Raw genomic sequence first — 7,753 nt, forward strand, 5'->3', positions numbered from 1 at the left:
GCACGCCCCCCTCCGTGCTGGCTGTGCTCGCCTGCCTGCAAGGGGCCGTTGGGGCAGTGTTTATTCGGGTGGGGGACGACGAGACGGCCGGCCAGAGCTGCCCCTCTGCTGGGGTCTGGCAGCGCTGTGTTCCTGCTGCCTTTCTCCAGAGCCTCGGAGAGGATTAACCCTTGGAAAGCAGGTTGGTGACTCTTCGGTGTCTGACAGCTCATGTTGGCTTGAAGGCACGTTTCTGCAGCCTCTTCGTGGCCTGAGAATACCACGTTGGTCCTTCCAGGTGGATCCAGGTGCGTCCCCGCCCTCCGGACCTGCAGCAGGTGACTCGTCCCCTTGTTCCTCCTCCGAGGGTGCCGAGCCCTGGGTCCCCAGCGAGAAGGTGCGGAGCCAGGGCAGGAAGCGGGGGGCCGTCATCTTTGGCACCTGTCACGTGAGGGCTGTGAGCTCTGCCGACCTCGCACGGTGACCGGACGTCCACGCGTGTGTCTCGGAGCTGTCCCGCTGCCCCAGCACGGCGTCTGCGCGCTCCGTGCCCATCTGAGTGGGACTCTGTTGGAGTGATGTCTCGCCGCGCCCCTGTGGGCAGAGCATGTGGACACAGCTCCGGGGTTTTATTAACGCCAACCGCCGTGGGAGGAAGACGGTCTAGATCCCGCTGTGTTCGGAGAGCTCAGGTGTCTGGCCAAAGGGGATGCGGCGAGGAGCAGCAGAAACTGGTGGCTGGTGACCCACAGCCGGACTGGAGTCGGCCCACGTCCAGGACCAGAACTGCCCGGCACTGGGATGGCCGAGGCGGGGGAGGGGAGATTCAGGGAAGGAAGGGGAGGTGCAGACCCTTGGCTGGGGCTCCGCGCAGCCGGGATTGTGTAACCCGGGCTGCCTGGAGCCCGGCCAGGCCGCGGAGCAGACACGCAGAAGGGCTGGAGGCAAAACCACACAGAAACTGCCCACAGAAATCAGAGGTTTTCCGTGAGTTAGGAACTGTCCCCTCGGGGGTGGCTGTGAACTGCCGGGGATAACTCATCACCCCGAAGAGGGGCTTGCTGGCTGGAGATTTCTGCCAGGTCGCCACAGACCAGCCTGTGCGGAGTGTGGCCGCTGAGCCCCGGAGAACTAGCTGCCTCCTGGGAGGACAAGCCAACATACGGCCGGTGCAGTGCTCCAGAATGCTGCGTGATGGTTGAAGCAAAGCCCAGGGAGGCGGTGGTGAGTGTGGGGGAGGAGCGTGAGATGCTGGCGGAGGAGGAGGGGATGTGCCCTGGGTCCCCACGGGTCCTGCTCCGGTACAGCGGCTGCACGCAGAGCTGGGGGCACCCCGGGAAGGGAGGTTACAGGAATCTGAGAAGCGACCAGTAAAGTGGTCCCCCCCAAGGCTGACAGGTGAATTCTCCGAGGTTCTGTTCAGGGGTGTGGTGCGTGGCTTGTACGCACACATGCAGAGAGAAAGCACCGTGCGCCTTGTTCCAGGTCAGTGAGTAATGGAGGAGTTGTTTATTTTTTTCTGCTTACCAAAAAATCATTGCTTGCTTTTTTTGTTGTTGTTCCTGTGGGGTGCCCAATGTGTGGGATTCCTGTCCCATGGTCTCTGGTTCAGTGGTTCTCCACCAGGGGCGATTAGCCCGCCCCCCAGGGACATTTGGCAACGTCTGGAGACATATTCATTGTCGTTAGCTTTGGGGGGCAATCACAGGAGTGGACGGGGCAGCAGTCTGGCAGGGATCAGGGATGCTGCTGGGCGCCCCCGGTGCGTGGGACAGCCCCTCGTCAGCCGTGCCGTGGCTGAAACACCAGGTCTCCATGTTCCTCCACTCCCCTGGAGATCAGTTGCTTGATTTCTTTTTTGGGTGTGAACATATGGGATTCCTGCTCTGTTCTCAGAGGTCCCAGTCTCCTTACTGCGTCTGTCTGGCTTCAGCGCTGTTGTTCTAATTTGAACATAAATTGTTTGGGGTGGGGCCTGGGTGGCTCAGTCAGTTAGGCACGGGACTCCTGACCTCGGCTCAGCTCATGATCCCAGGATTGTGAGGTCGAGCCCCGTACGGGGCTCCATGCCAGGTGTGGAGCCTGCTTGGGGTTCTCTCTCTCGCTTGCTCTCCCTCTGCCCCCCCCCCCCCGCTCATGCTCGTGCTCACGCACTCTCTCTTGCTCTAAAAAAATAAAAATTAAAAAGTTAAAAAACATTAAAAAATACCTTGTTTAGGTCCCAATGCGGAACTCTTGATACAGACTAACAGGTGTGAACAGAGCAATTAGCCCATTTAAGCAAGACATAATATAGTGGTGAATTTACAGAAAAGAGTGGATGTGGATTTGTACTCAGCCGAGAGAGGAAGAGAAACTCCTGCTGGCCACACCCCGTTTTAGGCACGTTCCACATGCGCACGTCCAGATTTATACAAGTGGTAGGTTTGGGCTTCATCTCCCACAGAGTCAGAGGTTCGAGACTGACTCCACTACGGAATTCCTCAAGGGACAGAATTTCTTTAGACAAGGATCCACAGGCTGGGTTTTGTGGATCCCTAGGGGCCGTGGTCGACCGTCAGGGGCTATGAATTTCCAGGAAGAATATGCAGCTGGTGTGCTGGGTGGTGTGTGTGTGTCTGCATTTCCCGCCCCAGGAAAAAGCTCACACATTCCTTCTGTCCAAATTAGTGACCAGAAAATTATTGGAAGCCACCCTCCTGGTTTGTGTCTGCACTCTGAAACTTTTCACTTCTAAGAAATAACAGATGATGGGTTAAAACCAGAGGCTTTGAAATTCAAGATTTTATTTATTTATTTTTATTTGTCAGAGAAAGAGAGAGAGCGAGCACAAGCAGGGGGAGCGGCAGAGGGAGAAGCAGGCTTCCGGCTGAGCAGGGAGCCTCATGTGGGGCTGGGTCCCAGGATCCCAGGATCATGACAGGCACACGCTTCACTGACTGAGCCCCCCAGGCGTCCGAGAGGCTTTGAAAGTCAAATGGGAGCTTTACCACTTAGGTTTGCTAAACGTCCAACTTTGGGCGAATTACGTCTTTGAGCCTCATTTCTGTCATCTGTGACATGGACTTAGTTCCTACCTCATAAGGGCGAGAGGATTTAATCAAAGTGATGGGTGACGGTCTCCCTCGGTACCGGGCATGTGGTCCATGTGCAGTAGGCTGCTGCTGTTGCTGAAGGATGCTCTTTCCCTCTGGACCTCCATTCCGTCGTGCGGTCCTGCCATCTGTGGTTATTCTGGCGATCCCATGATTTTCCCACTTCTGGTCGGATAGGTTCATTCTCCCAACAAGACGTGCTTGCCTGCAGTGGGCGCGGGCTGGGAGCTGCCCACGCGGCTGGGACGGAGCCCGCTGTCTGCGCTGTGCGAGGCGGCTACGTAGCTCTCGCCCATCCCAGCGTGCTGGTGGCGGGCTGAGTCACGGCCCCCACAGATGGCCACGTCCTCGTCCTCGGCTCCTGTGAATGTTTCCATAACGCGGCCAAAGGGACTTAGCAGAGACTAAATTAAGGATCTTGGGATGCGGGGAGGAGCCTGGATCATCGGGGCCCAGGCACCATCGCAAGGGTTCTTGCAGGGGAGAGACAGGCGGGTCAGAGAAGCAGACAGGCCTGGGAGGGGCCGCAGGGGGCCGGCGCTGGCCGTGAAGGCGGAGGAAGGGGCTTCGGCACGCGGGGATCGCGAGCGAACAGGTTCTCCCCTCCAGTCTCCAGAAGGAACCGGCCCTGCCAACGTCTTGACTTCAGCCCAGCGAGGCCCGGGTCGGGTTTCCCACCTGCAGAACCGTAAGAAATGAATTAGGGTTGTCTGGTGCCACCCATTTTCTGGCGATTCGTCATGGCAGCCACGGGGACCCCATACAGTCCTGTAGGTTAGACACACAGGTGTTTATGGCTTGGGACTAGGCCTGACAGAGGCGCGATCCGATGGGCCTCCACACTGGGGTCTCTGAGAAGGCTTCAATGTTCTGTTTTCACTGTGGGGGCCATAAAAGCCTTCCAGGGTGAAGGGGAGGCAGCACAGGAAAGCAAAGAGTCCAAAGGGTCTTTTACCACGGGGACGAGGGGACGAGGAGGCGGCTTCTTCAGGCACACAGCCCGCAGTTGGCGCCGGGCGACTGCCAGCCCCACGCACCTGCCGTCTGCACGTGTCCCAGCAGCTTCTCCAGCGGCTGCTCTCTGTCCGAAAATCACTCCAGCGCCACCTGACCCAGGAGGGCTCCCCGATGGCCCGGCCTCCGCTTTCTCCCAGCGGTGCCGCGGTCCGGGGTGGACAGCTCCGGGTCTGGGACCTGCTCCCTGGCTTCCTGTTCTGTCCTGTCTGCTTCGCCTGCTCAGAGCAGGCGGCAGGAGGGGCGAGGGTGACCTGGCCTCAGCAGGGGGCTCCTGCAGCCTGGGGGTTTCCAGCGTCCAAGGACTCAGCACAGGTAAGGGCAGACCCCAAACGCAGGCCCCTTGACCTCCGGCCAGAGGCCTTGTGGACATGACACGTTGCTGTTCCCCAGGGCAGCTGTGGTGAGGTTCGGGAGGCATACCCAGCTCTCGCGTCCCCTGGCCTGCTCCACAGGCCGAGCTCCACCTGCTGCGTCTTTGCAGGGGACCCTGTATGCTCGCACAGTCCTGCAAGGTGAGGGCGCTAAATCCCGGGGGGGCCCGCACCATCCCTTCGGAACGCACCCTCCTACGACGCTCCCCGTCCCCTCGGAGGCCCGAGGCCCAGGGCCCGAACTTGTGGCCGGGCAGGGAGGAGCAGGGGGCCCCGCGGAGAGGCCTTGCTTGGCGGGGGAGAGGAGACGGATGGAAACAGGGGCACGGTCGAGCCCCGGGATGTTCAGCAGAGTCTCTGTGGGACTCATTCCCTAAACAGACTCCTCCGAGGTAATCACATGCAGCTGGTTTTGTTTCTTTGTTTTGTTTTGTTTTTTCAGTTTTAAGAGCAAAACAAGACACTTTCAAGGGGAAATAAAAGGCACAAAGAACAAAACAATCAGGCAGAGCTGATTCTGAAGATAGGTGGCATATGTCTTCCTCTCTCTTTCTCTGAGGGGCCTGCTATGCACTGAAGGTCTGGACCCCCAAATTCCGGGGGCCCGGCTGCAGCCCTAACCCCAGCAGGGCGGCACCTGGAGAGGGGTCTTTGGGGGGCAAGCAGGGGCGAATGAGGTCATGAGGGTGGGGCCCGGACTGGGGTGAGTGTTCTTTTTTTTTTTTTTTTTAAGATTTTATTTATTTGCGAGACAGAGAGTGAGAGACAGAGAGCATGAGAGAGAGGAGGGTCAGAGGGAGAAGCAGACTCCCTGCTGAGCAGGGAGTCCGATGTGGGACTTGATCCCGGAACTCCAGGATCATGACCTGAGCCGAAGGCAGTCGCTTAACCAACTGAGCCACTCAGGCGCCCTGGGGTGAGTGTTCTTATCAGAGGAGGAGACCCCAGAGCTCAGTCTCGGCCACGTGAGGACACAGCCAAGGACCCCCGTCCCCAGCGCCGACCTGCCGCACCCCGATGACCCTGGACTTCCCAGCCCCCAGACGTGGGAGAAGTGAAGGAAGGAAGCATGGAGGTATTGTTATGGCAGCCGGGCTGACTAAGGCAGGGCGGGAGAGAAATGCGCAGCTACAGTCCGTTCACCCCGCAGACTAGCTGGGGGCGGATCCCTGCGCCCGACCCCAGCAGGCAGGGGGGACAGACCCCCATCCAGCGGCTTTGGGAGCTTGCAGCCACCCAGCAGCAGAGAATGGGCAAAGACGTCGAGGAAAGGAGGTAGAACAGGCCTCCGACTTGAGGTGCAGGTGGGAGCGCTGAGGGGGCCTGGGGTGCATCCGGGGGAAGGGCTGCTGACACCACAGGTGTGGGGGCCCCCGGTAATGCAGCCTGTCGTGTGATGACATTCCAGCACCAGACCTTTGTCTGAGGGCTTCAGGAGGCTCCGAGCGCGGTCTTGCCGGAAGGGTCCAGAGGGACGTACGTGCTGATGATTACAGGTGGTTTCCCAGGGGGTCCCCTCCCACGGAGGCTCCAGAGCGGGACCCTACCGGGTGCCCAGGGTGGGGAGACCCAGCAGGAAGCAGAGGCCCCTCAGGAGGAAGCAGGTGGAGCTGGAAAGGGTGGTGGCCAGTCCCAGCTCAGCCCGCCCCTCCCCTGCCCTCTGGCCGCCTGGATCTCTGGCTGCAGAACAAAACAGCTCGGGGAGGGGGTGGGGCAGCCAGGAGGAGGAGGGCACCCTCCCCACGCGGTCCCCCCATCCCTGCCGCCTGCTTCCCGGGAGGCTGAGAGCAGTAGCCGGGGCGGAGGGAAGCAGCAGCGTCCGGCACCTTTGTCAACGTAAAATCAGGAGCATCCCCATGTCCCAGGAGGCTGAGGTTTCAAATAGGCCATCCAGGTTTGGTTTCCTGGCGCCCACTGGCACCCACTGGAATCCCAGCGAGTAGCAGGAAAGAGCTGTCTGGTGGCAGGCTGTTGGATTCTGCGTAGATTTACTGCTCAGACGTTCCTCCCCTGGCCCCAGACTAATTTTTCACAAGTGCATTGCCTGAGTCCACAACACGACATCGTCTGGCAAGACGGTGGACAGGACAGTTCCACCTGTGGCCACCCTGGGTGCTGTGGTCTTGGGCTTCGCAAGGACGAGCCAACGGCCCGCTCATCCGCAGACGGGGCCTGTGGGTGGCGGGAGGGACAGCCTGGGCCACGGCCGCCTCCCAGACCCCCCGCCGGACACAGAGTGCAGAGGGTGCGAATGCCCGTTTAGCTTCATAGGAAGGAAGTGGCTTCGTATTTTGTATGTCGTTTCTAAATCCTCCTTTCTCTACCAATTCATTTCTACTGGATTTTGGAAAGGCCAGTCCACAATCAGTTACAAATAAGAACAGTAACAACAAAAAACCCTGATTTCTCACGGCAGACAGTTTGAAAGGCACTATTTTTCAAAGAGAAGACACAAAACCTTTGTCTTAGTTTCCCAGGGCTGCCGTGAAGAAGCACCACGTTGGCGGGGGGGGGGGGGGGTGGCGCTGAGAAAACAGAGATTGATGCTCCTGCGGTCCTGAGGCCAGGCTGACATCCCTGTGTCACGGGGCCACGCTGAGGGCTGGCAGAGGACCTGTGCCCCTGGCGTTTCCAGCATCCCTGGCATCCACCTTTCCGATCTGTGTCTGTCTCCACTCGCTCTCTCTGTGCCCGTCCACACCTGTGACCGAACCTCCTCCTGGAAGGACACTCGTCATGCACTAGGGCCCACCCTAATGGCCTCCTGTTAAGTTGGCTTCCTTCAGAAAGACCCAGATCCAAATAGGGTCACATTCTGAGATACTGAGGGGTTAGGACTCCAGCATATCTCTATGGGGGTTGGGGGACACAATTTAGCCCATAAGAACCTTTAAGTTGGGGTTTATTGTTTAAAGTGTCCTTTTTTAAAAAAAGATTTTATTTATTTGACAGAAAGCACGTGTGCGCATATGCGCATAAGCAGGGGGAGTGGGAGAGGGAGAAGCAGGCTTCCCGCGGAGCAGGGAGCCCGATGTAGGGCTCCATCCCAGGACTCTGGGATCATGACCTGAGCTGAAGGCAGACGCTTAACGACTGAGCCACCAGGTGCCCCATATTTATTTATTTTTTAAAGGTTGTATTTATTTATTTGTCAGAGAGAGAGAGAGAGCGCACAAGCAGGGGGAGCGGCAGGCAGAGGCAGAGGGAGAAGCAGGCTTCCCGCGGAGCAGGGAGCCCAATGCGGGGCTCGATCCCAGGAGCCTGAGATCATGACCTGAGCTGAAGGCAGAC

General features: G+C 58.8%; 1 protein-coding gene across 2 annotated transcripts in view; it reads left to right on the top strand.

The window, feature by feature from the left end:
• The first annotated feature begins 461 nt into the window (after nucleotides 1-461).
• KBTBD11 (kelch repeat and BTB domain containing 11) overlaps nucleotides 462-7,753 on the top strand; it is a 38,999-nt gene continuing 31,707 nt past the window's right edge. Inside the window, exon 1 of one of the 2 annotated variants that reach the window (XM_081806922.1) lies at nucleotides 462-1,203. The gene's annotated coding sequence lies outside the window, so the exon portion shown is untranslated. The other variant, XM_081806931.1, reaches the window with a different exon arrangement.

The sequence above is a fragment of the Leptonychotes weddellii genome, chromosome 2 (genome assembly GCF_054177405.1).
Source record: "Leptonychotes weddellii isolate Sample4059 chromosome 2, ASM5417740v2, whole genome shotgun sequence".
Taxonomy (NCBI): domain Eukaryota; kingdom Metazoa; phylum Chordata; class Mammalia; order Carnivora; family Phocidae; genus Leptonychotes; species Leptonychotes weddellii.